This window comes from Bidens hawaiensis, unplaced genomic scaffold, assembly GCF_021521415.1.
Source record: "Bidens hawaiensis isolate Kalapana, Puna unplaced genomic scaffold, B.hawaiensis_p1.1 tig00011236_1, whole genome shotgun sequence".
NCBI classification, from domain to species: Eukaryota; Viridiplantae; Streptophyta; class Magnoliopsida; order Asterales; family Asteraceae; genus Bidens; species Bidens hawaiensis.
The window spans coordinates 328356-343121 of record NW_027491876.1 but is presented as its reverse complement, the minus strand read 5'-3'; the positions used below and the strand labels follow the sequence as shown (position 1 = coordinate 343121).

The window sequence follows — 14766 nt, the reverse complement described above, 5'->3', positions numbered from 1 at the left end:
TCACTGTAACACATAGTTTACGATCACTTATCAGCTCCACCACTTGTAACCACTTTTTTTATCATTAATAAAATTGACGGTGATAGTTTTCACCATTCGGGGTTTTTTGTGCCGGAGATTATCACAATCATGGGCTTTTTCCCTCGTAATCAAATCATTGTGTTCACTTATTTTTCATTCAAGCACTCTACCTCACGTACTAATTTAATCAAAAGTTATCTTGTTAATTTTTGACCGAACCAATGTATATATATATATACACAAAAGGATAGTAAACATGAGTATAGTAAATATGAGTATGAGCACGAAAGCTTTTTTATATATTAAACAAAATGAATAGAAAATTGCACACAAAATTCTCTTAAAACAAATTAAGTTCAAGCTTAAATTTACAATAAGCAGACCTCAATTTAAGAATAAAAGGATCAAATACCTCCACATTCAATCACTCACTAAGGTCTAGCACCACCATCATCACCCAAACTAGTGACTGTTTCCAATCTTATCTCCTCTAACTGCTAAACATTACCATAAGCATTAGTTCCCACCGCCTCGAACTACAAAACAGCTAAGTGGTGTTCAAAAGTTCATTAAAAAGTACAGAACCTTCAAATATTGTTAGCATCTGGGCATTCATGTGGTTCGCCGTTCTTTAGCAAGCTAAAATCGTACGGCATCATGTTCATCCACTATATGACAAAAAAATAATAATAAGTTATTAAACACAAACATAAAACTCGCAACGTATAAAAAGGTTAAAGACTACATTCTAAATAAATAGCAAAAAAAGTAAGTTTGTAAGCGAACCAAACTAACATGAACATATCATGTTCATGTTAGTTCTTTTAACATTAACCGAGCAACAGGGTCGTAATAAAATGGGCGTGTTCTGTTAACACGTGAACTATCAAACAGAAAAACCACAACAATCCACTAAATCAACGAAGAATAAGCAACAAATTAAGAACGCAAAACCATCAGCCAGCAACATCGCCAAAGGCAGACGAAAATGGCATGGTTCATATATTAAATGATAAGGTACAACCATAACTGCAAAACATATCAAGCAAATAAGCACGGATTAAAGTATCAGTGAAAGCGCATGTATGTCAAATTGGCGACCGGAACACCCAAGCCAATCACCATCGCCACCTAGGATGAAGCAAAAAAAAATGCAATCCAAAGAAAATTTTGGATACTCGTAAATGCAAGTGACCCGAATTTGAATTAAAGTTCAACTCAAAACTGAACCGTTAACAACTAAAAAGTAGAATCTGACCTGCTAGCGGTGTCGTTTGACTAATCAGCTGCTTTTTGTTTCATTAAAAGAAAAAGTAACGCCTTTGAACTATTAGCAAAATCAGTGTGTCCAGCCCGTGCTTGTATCCGTAATTTTGGAAAGCCTTGGAACAGTCGAACCAGTTCACAACCACATTCAGAAAGCGAATAATAAAAAAAATAAATGAATGAAGTTGAAAAGAATGTGGCTGCACACGATAGAAGTCAATTAAGCACGAAAGGAATGAAACACATTGTGTGAGAAACAATATGTGAAAGTCGTTACCCAAGCAACCTATTTGGCTTGGAGCAGTACATTAGATCGTCATGGATGCAAGATTAGGGATGCAACTGGAGAAAGTCACAGCTGCCATTCTCGATTTTGCCACGCCAAGAGTCAATATGGACCCAACTCATCACAGCCTGTAGGTCTTCTAAATGTTTCCATCACTGCAATCATATAGCTCACCAAAAGTAAGAGAGCTATCGGTGGAAATTGTAGATAGATAGCGAACATTCTAAAAATGATTTTTGCAGTCATGCCTTAATTTGTAAACCTCTATGTTTTGTGGTTTGGTAATGTTGGTCATTCTGTCAGTTTAACAAAATTTTTATGGCATGCTATTTGCTAAAAGTGATCTGCATTATTTGTTCATTGCTCCCATTTCATAGCCAAATAAGTCACATAAAATAAGTCATAGTTGTACTACATCACCCCAAAAAACAAATATAATGAAAGCTAACAGATCGAAAACCACTATTACAAAACGGATTGATTCCTAAAAAGCCCCAAATCAAGCAAGAAATTAATCACCATTTTTTCTGATGGACCACCGTCACCTTGAAATCCGGTAACACCTGCCGGTCGCCGTCGTTGCTCAGGTCACATCCAACAACCATGACACCACCGTCACCTAGGGTTCCGAAATGGAACCTGTAACGATTCCGGCAAATTCAGGTATACCCTAGCCGGTATATACTATTTATGTGTTATTTAATATGGAATATATGAATTATAATGAATTTATACGAGTATGAATGATTCACAGTACGAATTATACTCGATCATACGGCTAATCGTATTGGAATTACGATTAACCGATGAAAGGTTATTGAAACCCGAACGAATCGGGGATTACGTTATAGATGAAATATATGATGTTTAGTAATGTTCACGAAGCAATAAAGCTTCGGGATAAGTGAATTATAGCACGGAAAAAGAATTTCGATTTAATGGTACTTCGGTACGTTAAACGAAACCTTTAATACCAAACCAAGCAAGAGATGATCAATCAAGCTGAAAAAGATGTGCAGTTATTAATAATATGATGTTTTAAGTCAATAAATGTCATGGTTTAAGTTTTTAAAGTTTTTAAATCGGTTTTATATAAATTTCATTTTTAAGCCGAAAAACGACCGTTTTGGCCTCGTTTTAAGCCGAATTAAACCTTTAACCGAAAAACAAACTGAACCAGATTATCCACAACGTTATCCGGATTACACAATCCGAATGTGTGGCCAAGATTGAAGGTGTGGGCCCCACCCCACACCCTTTATGCTTCCGATCGGATGAGGTAACATCCTCATCCCATTCATTTTTCTTTTTCTAACATCCCAACTCCACAATTCTCTCAACCCTTCATACATTCATTCTAAATCCTTGATCTTTAACCCGAAGTCACAAGGTAAAAACATGATATAAGGGTTGAATCTTGGTTTTTAATTCCATAATCTTGAGAAAATGAGGTTTCAAGTAAGAAATGGGTGAAAACCCGAGATGAAACCGATTCTTGCATGATCAAGTGATGTATACAAGTTATACAAGGGATCTTGGTCCAAGAAAGGAGTTAAAAGAGTCAAAAACGAATTTTTACGGTTAAAATCATGGTTTTGATGTCTTAACCGAAACCATGAAAGAAATGGCTTGATTGTGGGTGTAACTTGCTTGGTGTGGTGTTATTGTGCTTGTAGGTGTTGTATCTAGTTGTTAGTAAAGGCTTGAAAGCGAAATCTTTGCGATTTGAAGCTAGAAACACAAGGTAGTTCGGTTTTTGTATGAGATTTATATTTTGGACAGATTGTGGTGTGTTTAGAGTTGGGTCATGAAATTTCACAGAGATGATCTACACATTAAAATATGAGATCTGTGAAAATTTGGTAATTTTTGGACAAAGGATGAATATTTGGTGAATTTAATGCTCGGTTTTGGTTAAAAATGATGAAAAATAGTAAACATCATGAAAAATTCTGGAAAATTCCAGATAAGCTTTTTATAACATATAAAAGTCACACACAAAATTTCAGATCCGTTGGAAAAGTCTAAGTAGGCTTTTCGGTAAAAAGAGTTCTAGGGTTTTCTAGCTCGGTTTTGGTGAAAATGGCATGAAAAATGAGATTTTGGTTCTGGAAAATTACATGGAACTATGTGGATGGCAGGGGTCATCCCAGAAAAATTTGGGATTTTTCTAAGGTCGTTTGGTATTTTCGATATATTTGGTGTTTAAATGACGTTTAAAAATAGATAAATAAATGTTAAATATAAAAATTAATTCTGGAAATATTTTTATAAAATTCCTTACTGTCAAAAAGTGATTTTTGCAAAATTTCAAGATCCGAGACTAAACGGATAATTATTTGTGCTAAAAAGAACATAAAAACAAACTTTTAAAGCTTAAAACGCGTAAACCGGCAAAGTTCGCCTAAGCGAGCTGACTGGTGTATAAAAACCTTAAAAATGAACCATTTTCATGAAACTAAGTTAATCAAGTAAAAATAAATCATCCGAAAATAATTCGGATGATTTGGGTATTTTTATCCGAAATAACAGTTTCCGGCACCCTAAAGACGGAAACGGGTCCCGCGGCCAAACGGGGCGTCTAAACCGAGCTCTAAATTCACGGTTTTAACTAAAATATCAGTCAAACACTATTTTCGGGTCGTGTGTGACCAAACTCATTTTTGAAACATAAAAACGGATAACCGTGCTAGGCACGCAAAACGGGGAAAACATAATAATAATAAATTTTTACGGATAAACTCTAAGAGATATCACAATCTGAGTCCTGAGAAGTGTCCATGGGTTAACATTGTCCCCGGATCGAGTACAGTACTGGGTTAACAGTGTCCCCAGATGTACCGGTTGACACGGATTTAATTTATGGAAATTGTATAGTAACGACTTAGGTATCATATTACAGATTCAGGCTCATAGCTGTTCACTGTACTACATACTGACTCACGAGAAGGTGAGTTTCACGAGCCCCTTTTTACTGAACTGTTTTAAATATTTTCCCGAGGCGGAAAGCATGTTTCTATCAAAATGTTTAAGTACATGCTGATCGCATGGAAATGAATGTATTTATATAATGTTTATTGTACGGGAATCGTACGGTAATGTATTAAGATGGTAATTTTCTGAGTTGCTAACAGTGTAAGGCCCGAAACAGTGTTCTGGGTTAACAGTGTCCCCAGAGGTTATTAAATGGGTTTCTGGGTTAACAGTATCCCCAGAGGGTATTAAATGTGTTTCTGGGTTAACAGTGTCCCCAGAGGTTATTGGATGTGTCTCTGGGTTAACAGAGGTTTCACTTGTAGGCTTAGCATAATTACATCGATATTATATGATTATTATAATGATTTGTCATCGTTTACTTAAATTAGTGAAACTCACCAACTACTCGTAGTTGACCCGTTTTCTTTACATGCTTTCTAGGTACACCCAAATTGGAATGAGTGATACGTGCTTGATGATGTGTGCTATTTTGTGGAAGCTTAAGGATCTTTATTTTGTATTAAATATGCTAATGTACTATCGGTAAAACTTATGTGTTAACGCCTAGATGATAACGAAACTCGGAACAATGTATTGAGATGTAAATTAATGTAGTGGTGTTTTCTTTATAAGCAATGCTGTTGATATCAGATGCGTCTGTTGCATCCCGTTTACGTTTCCGCTGCGGTTACGGGGTGTTACAGAACTTGGTATCAGAGCCATTGGTTATAAAGAATTAGGATGTCTTTAAAAAGATACCTAAAATATAACCAGTAGCTCAAGTATTATAGGATCTGAATATCAACTAATAATTTATAGTGACGAGATCTGGATGAAGTTGGATGGACAAGTGAGTTATTATGGTCCGGAACATAATAACAGTCTTGTCTGCACGAGGGAATTCAGGGGAAGTCACGGGGGACTTTAATAGGTAAAATTGGCAACATATGTGTAAATATATGATAATATTGTTATGTGGTAAAGTTGTATAAGTAAGTGTATATTAATTTGATTATGGTTTACACTATGGAAAGAACTATATGTTTGATTAACTTGTGTGCAGGAAAGAATGTCGAGAACTCATAGTTTATCGGTGGAGGAGGACCCGGAGGAAGTCAGCTCCGGGAACTCTGGGAGTCTACGCATATCATCCAGCTCTGAGCCTAGCGAGGCTAGTCGTAGGAGCTCTAGCCAGTCCTCCCCAGTCAGGATTGTCAGATCCCCCACCCCACCCGCACCACAGGCCACCCCTATCCCTCCCGGATTCGGATCCCGCCTCACGGCGCGGATCAGTGTCCCGCATGTCCCACCTACCTCTCCCCCACCCAGACCTGCTACCCGCAGGGGCGAGCCCTCCCGCTCCCAGCCCGAACCTGTGACTCCACCTGTGTGGGGTCTCCCTAGGCAGGAAAGGGACGCGGCGGCATGGCTACGAGTGCTCACCGAGCAGGTGAATGAGCACTCCGCCGCCTTGACAGTGGGAGTGCAGAGGCGGATGTATCTAGGGGACTGCATTCTGGACCACCAGTATGCGATTGCGCAGCTAAGGAGGGAGTGCTCATACTCCCAATTGATGATTGATCGGTTAGAGGCGCGGGTCCGGGGTGTGTTGGCAGTGATGGTGGTGTTGGTGGCAGTGATGGTGTGGTGGGTATACCACCGTGTTTAGTGATGTTAGGATGGTAGAAGTCATGGACCGCTTTTTGATACTCTGTGTAAGCAGTTAGTGGTGATGCTAACATAGAGTGAATCTTGGGTAGTTATAATACAACCACTGGCCCTTAGGGGGTCTCTTTCGGGGTATATTATTATAGATACTTTTGGGTATCATTCAAGCACTGACCCATTGCGGGTTATGTCGAGATGATGCCGACATAAGCCCTATGTATGAAAACTTAACCTATGTAATGATGACAGGAAAGTATGTGAACTGATGTTGATGTAATATGTACTGATGTTTATTAATGAATGGAATGTGGGTTGTGTGTTATGATTGGAACTTGTATTAATTATATGTATTTTCTTGATGTTGTGTAGAATGGCACCAAAACGATCAGCTCAAATGTCAGAAGTAGATGTGAGCCGTTTGATTGCTCAACAGCTAGAGGCGGCGATACCGGATATAGTATCGCGCATCGCCGCCAGTATTAACAATTCGACCAATCCAACCCCTCCGAGCAATCAAACGACCACTAATAATGACGGGGAACAAAATGCTAATCCTCCACAGAATGATAACCCGATTCCGGGAAATGACGCACCGCCTAGGGTGGTCGTTACAGACAGTAATGGCCCTATACCAACTGTAGAAACGAACCGCACTGGACCGATTCCTGCATCCAGGGGTTGTTCAATCAAAGACTTTATGTTGTGCAAGCCCCTAGAGTTTAGCGGGTCTGAAGGACCAAATGGGTTGGTTAAGTGGATCGAGAAAATAGAATCAGTTGTGAACATCAGCAACTTCCCCGAGGATTGTGTTGTTAAGTATGCTACCTGCACATTCACGGACCATGCCTTGACATGGTGGAACACGATAGTGCAGACTCGCGGTCAGGCGGCGACAAACCGCATGACCTGGACAGAGCTCAAGGCTCTTGTACTGGGACATTTCTGCCCGAAAAATGAATTGCAGAAATTAGAAAACGAATTGTGGAACCTGGAGATGCAGGGGGCAGACCACTTGGGTTATACAAACCGGTTTAATGAGTTGTCGCGATTGGTACCATGGTTGGTCACCCCAGAGTAGAAGAGGGTTGAGCGTTATATTTGGGGGCTAACTCCAGTTGTAAGGAGTATAGTCAATTCTAGGGAACACCAGACGTATGAGGGTGTGGTGACGCAAGCTGGTATCGTCACCTACGATTTCGTGAGGAGTGGGTCACTGAAGGTGGCAGGAGAGTCTGCTGGGGTAAAACGGGGTACGTATGACCATAGGATCCAGGAGAAGTAGCAAGGTAAACGTGCTAGGCCCGCTGCCCAGAACTACGCCATGACTAGTTCGGGCGGAAGGCAGGGACCGCAGACAAGGACGTTTCCTAGGTGTGGGAAATGCGGTAACCAGCATGGTGGGGAGTGCAGGGGGGTAGTGTGCCATCGGTGTGGCAGGGAAGGGCACTACGCACCGAGATGTAGGACAGACCTGAACAATCTAAACCGACAACCTCAACCTATCCGTGCGCAACCAGTTAGGACCCAACCAGCCCGACAACAAAACCCACAAGGAAATCAAGTGATGACCACCAGCCGTGCTTGCTTTGAATGCGGCAGCACAGATCACTTCAAGAGAAACTGTCCGAAACTGAACCAGGGAGGAAATGGGCGGCAAACCGCGGGTCAGGCATCATCGTCCAACCCGGCAAGAGGCCGAGCATTCGTGATGGGGGCGAGCGAGGCACGCCAAGACCCCAGCGTAGTGACAGGTACCTTCCTCGTCTCTGATCATTACGCTTCTGTATTATTTGATACGGGCGCCGATAGAAGTTTTGTCTCCGTTAAGTTCCTATCGATAGCAAACCTTCCAATTGGTGAAACCATAGAACCTTATACCGTAGAAGTCGCTAACGGTAAAACCATGATAGTTAATCGAATAGTTCGGAATTGCCCTTTTATTCTGAACGATCAATCCCTTCCGATTGACTTGTTACCGGTAGAATTAGGTAGTTTTGACGTGATAGTAGGAATGGATTGGTTAGCACGTAACAAAGTAGAAATAAACTGTGAAAAGAAAATCGTCAAGATCCGGGTGTCGGATGACGAAGAGGTATTAGTGCAAGGAGAAAAGTTAGGCACCATGATACCGTTTATATCCCACCTCAAGGTGTTAAAATATATACGCCAGGGATGCGTGGCGTATCTAGCAAGCTTGACGGCCACTGATTCTGAGGAGAAACGGGTGGATGATATTCCAGTGGTACGCGAATTTCCACAAGTTTTCCCAGAAGAACTTCCTGGATTACCGCCAACCCGCCAGGTCGAATTCAGAATCGATTTATTACCTCAAGCTGGCCCTGTTGCTAAGGCGCCCTACCGACTTGCACCATCCGAGATGCAAGAATTATCCAACCAGTTGCAAGAATTGTTGGATAAAGGATTTATACGTCCCAGTTATTCCCCGTGGGGTGCACCTGTACTATTCGTGAAAAAGAAGGACGGGAGCCTTAGAATGTGCATCGATTACAGGGAATTGAACAAGTTAACAATCAAAAATAGGTACCCTCTTTCCCGAATTGATGACCTGTTCGACCAACTACAAGGTGCGAGCTACTTCTCAAAAAAATTGATCTTAGATCGGGATACCATCAGGTTAGAATTCAAGAGGAGGATATCCCAAAAACCGCATTCCGGACTCGCTACGGCCATTACGAGTTTTTAGTTATGCCTTTTGGGCTAACAAATGCGCCAGCAGTGTTCATGGATCTCATGAATCGAGTCTGTAAACCCTACCTCGACAAATTCGTCATCGTGTTCATTGACGATATTTTGATCTACTCGAAGAGTAAAGAAGAGCACGAGCAACACTTAAGATTAATCTTAGAGCTTCTAAATCAGGAGAAGTTGTATGCAAAATTCTCCAAGTGTAACTTCTGGTTACAAGAGGTGCAATTCCTCGGTCACGTTATAAACCATCAAGGAATACACGTTGATCCGAGTAAGGTTGAAGCAATTAAGAATTGGCAAGCGCCTAAATCTCCAAAGGAAATCCGCCAATTCTTAGGCTTAGCTGGATACTATCGTCGATTTATAGAGAACTTTTCCAGCATCGCCCAACCTTTAACCCTCCTGACCCAAAAGGATCGAAAGTATGAATGGGGAGAAGAACAGGAAACGGCGTTTCAAACGCTAAAACAAAGATTGTGCCAAGCGCCAATCTTAAGTCTCCCCGACGGAGACGATGGTTTTGTCGTGTATTATGATGCATCCCGGAGAGGGTTAGGATGCGTGTTGATGCAAAATAATAAGGTTATAGCCTATGCTTCTCGACAGTTAAAAGTACACGAGAAAAACTACACTACTCATGACTTAGAACTGGGAGCAGTTATCTTCGCACTTAAAATCTGGAGACATTATCTCTACGGTACAAAGTGCACCATCTTCACCGACCATAAAAGTTTGCAACACATACTCGATCAGAAAGAACTGAATATGAGACAATGAAGACGGGTCGAGTTGTTAAGCGACTATGACTGTGACATCCGTTATCACCCCGGCAAGGCTAACGTCGTAGCCGATGCCTTGAGTAGGAAGGATCGAGTTAAGCCATTGCGTGTGCGAGCGCTGGGGATGATAGTCCAGTCGAACCTTTCGGATCTGATTCGAGTCGCTCAACGTGAGGCGTTGAAAGAGGAACATAAGGAAAAAGAGGGACTTTACGGCAATGAGAAGAATTTCGAACAGCGCGAGGAAGAAATTCTCTATTTCAAAAACCGGGTTTGGGTCCCGACCCTCCATGACCTTCGTGAATTAATCATGGACGAAGCGCATAGATCGAAATATTCCATACATCCAGGATCGGATAAGATGTACAAGGATGTGAAGGAATACTACTGGTGGCCGGGTATGAAAAAGGATATAGCCACGTGCGTCGGTAAGTGTACGACTTGTGCGAGGGTTAAGGCGCCAGAAGCCCTCGGGAATGTTACAACAACCGGAAATTCCTGAATGGAAGTGGGAGCAGATCACGATGGATTTTGTGACACATCTCCCCAAGACGTCCCGAGGACATGATGCAATTTGGGTAATCGTGGATCGATTAACCAAATCGGCACATTTTATTCCGATTAGAAATAATTATAACACCGAGAGACTTGCGCAGATTTATATAAATGAAATTGTGTCTCGTCATGGGATACCCATCTCAATCATCTCCGATCGAGATAGCCATTTCACCTCCAATCTTTGGCAAGCTGTACAAGAAGCGCTAGGAACGCGTATTGATCTAAGCACAGCTTACCACCCTCAGACCGATGGTCAGTCTGAGAGGACCATTCAAACCCTGGAGGATTTGCTTCGTGCGTGCGTACTGGATTTTAAGGGAAATTGGGATCAACATCTCCCACTCATTGAATTTTCCTATAATAACAGTTACCATAGCAGTATAAAGGCAGCACCTTACGAAGCATTGTATGGACGGAAGTGCCGATCACCACTCTGCTGGACTGAAGTGGGCGACACACAGGTTATTAGATCAGATCTGGTCCAGGAAACGACCAGCAAAATCCTTGAAATCAAGAACAATCTGAAGGCCGCACGGGATCGGCAGAAGAGTTATGCCGATACCCGTAGAAAACCGTTATCATTTGAGAAAGGTGATAAAGTGTATTTGAAAGTATCACCTTGGAAAGGAGTAGTCAGATTTGGAAAGGCGGGGAAGTTAGCCCCTAGATACATTGGACCATTCGACATTACTGCAAAAATCGGTCCTGTAGCATACCGATTAGAACTGCCTGATGAACTGAGTGCAGTTCACAATGTGTTTCACGTGTCGAATTTGAAAAGGTGTCTGTCGGATGAGACATCGGTGTTACCACTAGAGGGTGTCCAATTAAACGATAAGCTTAATTTCGTAGAGGAACCCATAGAAATTGTAGACGGGAAAATCAAACAACTTAGACACAATAAAATTTCGTTGGTCAAAGTTAGATGGAATTCGGAACGAGGCCCAGAATATACTTGGGAACGGAAAGACGAATTTCGAAAGAAATACCCCTACCTGTTTCCTCAAAAGGAAGTAATCGACGCGTAAAATTTCGAGGACGAAATTTTTGTTACGGGGGGAGAATGTATCGATTCCGGCAAATTCAGGTATACCCTAGCCGGTATATACTATTTATGTGTTATTTAATATGGAATATATGAATTATAATGAATTTATACGAGTATGAATGATTCACAGTACGAATTATACTCGATCATACGGCTAATCGTATTGGAATTACGATTAACCGATGAACGGTTATTGAAACCCGAACGAATCGAGGATTACGTTATAGATGAAATATATGATGTTTAGTAATGTTTACGAAGCAATAAAGCTTCGGGATAAGTGAATTATAGCACGGAAAAAAATTTCGATTTAATGGTACGTCGGTACGTTAAACGAAACCTTTAATAGCAAACCAAGCAAGAGATGATCAATCAAGCCGAAAAAGATGTGCAGTTATTAATAATATGATGTTTTAAGTCAATAAATTTCATGGTTTAAGTTTTTAAAGTTTTTAAATCGGTTTTATATAAATTTCATTTTTAAGCCGAAAAACGACCGTTTTTGGCCTCGTTTTAAGCCGAATTAAACCTTTAACCGAAAAACGAACTGAACCAGATTATCCACAACGTTATCCGGATTACACAATCCGAATGTGTGGCCAAGATTGAAGGTGTGGGCCCCACCCCACACCCTTTATGCTTCCAATCGGATGAGGTAACATCCTCATCCCATTCATTTTTCTTTTTCTAACATCCCAACTCCACAATTCTCTCAACCCTTCATACATTCATCCTAAATCCTTGATCTTTAACCCGAAGTCACAAGGTAAAAACATGATATAAGGGTTGAATCTTTGTTTTTAATTCCATAATCTTGAGAAAATGAGGTTTCAAGTAAGAAATGGGTGAAAACCCGAGATGAAACCGATTCTTGCATGATCAAGTGATGTATACAAGTTATACAAGGGATCTTGGTCCAAGAAAGGAGTTAAAAGAGTTAAAAACGAATTTTTACGGTTAAAATCTTGGTTTTGATGTCTTAACCGAAACCATGAAAGAAATGGCTTGATTGTGGGTGTAACTTGCTTGGTGTGGTGTTATTGTGCTTGTAGGTGATGTATCTAGTTGTTAGCAAAGGCTTGAAAGCGAAATCTTTGCGATTTGAAGCAAGAAACACAAGGTAGTTCGGTTTTTGTATGAGATTTATATTTTGGACAGATTGTGGTGTGTTTAGAGTTGGGTCATGAAATTTCACAGAGATGATCTACACATGAAAATATGAGATCTGTGAAAATTTGGTAATTTTTGGACAAAGGATGAATATTTGGTGAATTTAATGCTCGGTTTTGGCTAAAAATGATGAAAAATAGTTAAACATCATGAAAAATTCTGGAAAATTCCAGATAAGCTTTTTATAACATATAAAAGTCACACACAAAATTTCAGATCTTTTGGTGAAGTCTAAGTAGGCTTTTCGGTAAAACGAGTTCTAGGGTTTTCTAGCTCGGTTTTGGTGAAAATGGCATGAAAAATGAGAATTTGGTTATGGAAAAATTACAGGGAACTATGTGAATAGCAGGGGTCATTCCAGAAAAATGTGGGATTTTTCTAAGGTCGTTTGGTATTTTCGATATATATGGTGTTTAAATGACGTTAAAAAATAGATAAATAAATGTTAAATATAAAAATTAATTCTGGAAATATTTTTATAAAATTCCTTACTGTCAAAAAGTGATTTGTGCAAAATTTCAAGATCCGAGACTAAACGGATAATTATTTGTGCTAAAAATAACATAAAAACAAACTTTTAAAGCTTAAAACGCGTAAACAGCCAAAGTTCGCCTAAGCAAGCTGACTGGTGTATAAAAACCTTAAAAATGAACCATTTTCATGAAACTAAGTTAATCAAGTAAAAATAAATCATCCGAAAATAATTCTGATGATTTGGGTATTTTTATCCGAAATAACAGTTTCCGGCACCCTAAAGACAGAAACGGGTCCCGCGGCCAAACGGGGCGTTTAAACCGAGCTCTAAATTCACGGTTTTAACTAAAATATCAGTCAAACACTATTTTCGGGTCGTGTGTGACCAAACTCATTTTTGAAACATAAAAACGGATAACCGTGCTAGGCACGCAAAACGGGGAAAACATAATAATAATAAATTTTTACGGATAAACTCTAAGAGATATCACAATCTGAGTCCTGAGAAGTGTCCTTAGGTTAACATTGTCCCCGGATCGAGTACAGTACTGGGTTAACAGTGTCCCCAGATGTACCGGTTGACACGGATTTAATTTATGGAAATTGTATAGTAATGACTTAGGTATCATATTACAGATTCAGGCTCATAGCTGTTCACTGTACTACATACTGACTCACGAGAAGGTGAGTTTCACGAGCCCCTTTTTACTGAACTGTTTTAAATATTTTCCCGGGGCGGAAAGCATGTTTCTATCAAAATGTTTAAGTACATGCTGATCGCATGGAAATGAATGTATTTATATAATGTTTATTGTACGGGAATCGTACGGTAATGTATTAAGATGGTAATTGTCTGAGTTGCTAACAGTGTAAGGCCCGAAACAGTGTTCTGGGTTAACAGTTTCCCCAGAGGTTATTAAATGGGTTTCTGGGTTAACAGTGTCCCCAGAGGGTATTAAATGTGTTTCTGGGTTAACAGTGTCCCCAGAGGTTATTGGATGTGTCTCTGGGTTAACAGAGGTTTCACTTGTAGGCTTAGCATAATTACATCGCTATTATATGATTATTATAATGATTTGTCATCGTTTACTTAAATTAGTGAAACTCACCAACTACTCGTAGTTGACCCGTTTTCTTTACATGCTTTCTAGGTACACCCAAATTGGAATGAGTGATACGTGCTTGATGATGTGTGCTATTTTGTAGAAGCTTAAGGATCTTTATTTTGTATTAAATATGCTAATGTACTATCGGTAAAACTTATGTGTTAACGCCTAGATGATAACGAAACTCGGAACAATGTATTGACATGTAAATTAATGTAGTGGTGTTTTCTTTATAAGCAATGCTGTTGATATCAGATGCGTCTGTTGCATCCCGTTTACGTTTCCGCTGCGGTTACGGGGTGTTACAGAACCCGGCAACAGCAGAAGCCGATCGTTGTCGTTGACACCGTCACTTAGGATCGACAGTCGTATATTGGGCGAATAGGTAGAGTGGTGGGGATACGATTGTACATATAAAAAAAAAGAGAGAGAGGGGTATCCAGCGGTGGATGAAACGTAAGCAAGTGAGAAGATAAAGTAACTCATCAAGAGTACCACGTGTATACTTAAGAAACACCAAAAACACAAAGATAAGGGTACAACATTACCTGCATAAGGTACAAACAGTATTGCTTAAGAATGTTGTAAATTAATATATAGTATAACATATATATATATATATATAGCATATGTATATATAGCAAGGTTATAATAAGAAGTAGATTTTTCCTAAGAAGTGTAAAAAGTGTGTTTTCACCATTAGAT

At 40.0% G+C, this 14766-nt stretch overlaps 1 long non-coding RNA gene across 1 annotated transcript; it reads right to left on the bottom strand.

Annotated features, from left to right (window-relative positions):
- Positions 1 to 1642: 1642 nt before the first annotated feature.
- LOC143537617 (uncharacterized) lies at positions 1643 to 14415 on the bottom strand. Its single transcript, XR_013136091.1, has 3 exons — positions 14373 to 14415; positions 2093 to 2212; positions 1643 to 1728 (listed from the first exon to the last, which is right to left on the bottom strand). It is a non-coding gene; the product is annotated as an uncharacterized LOC143537617 (long non-coding RNA).
- Between the last annotated feature and the right edge of the window lie 351 nt (positions 14416 to 14766).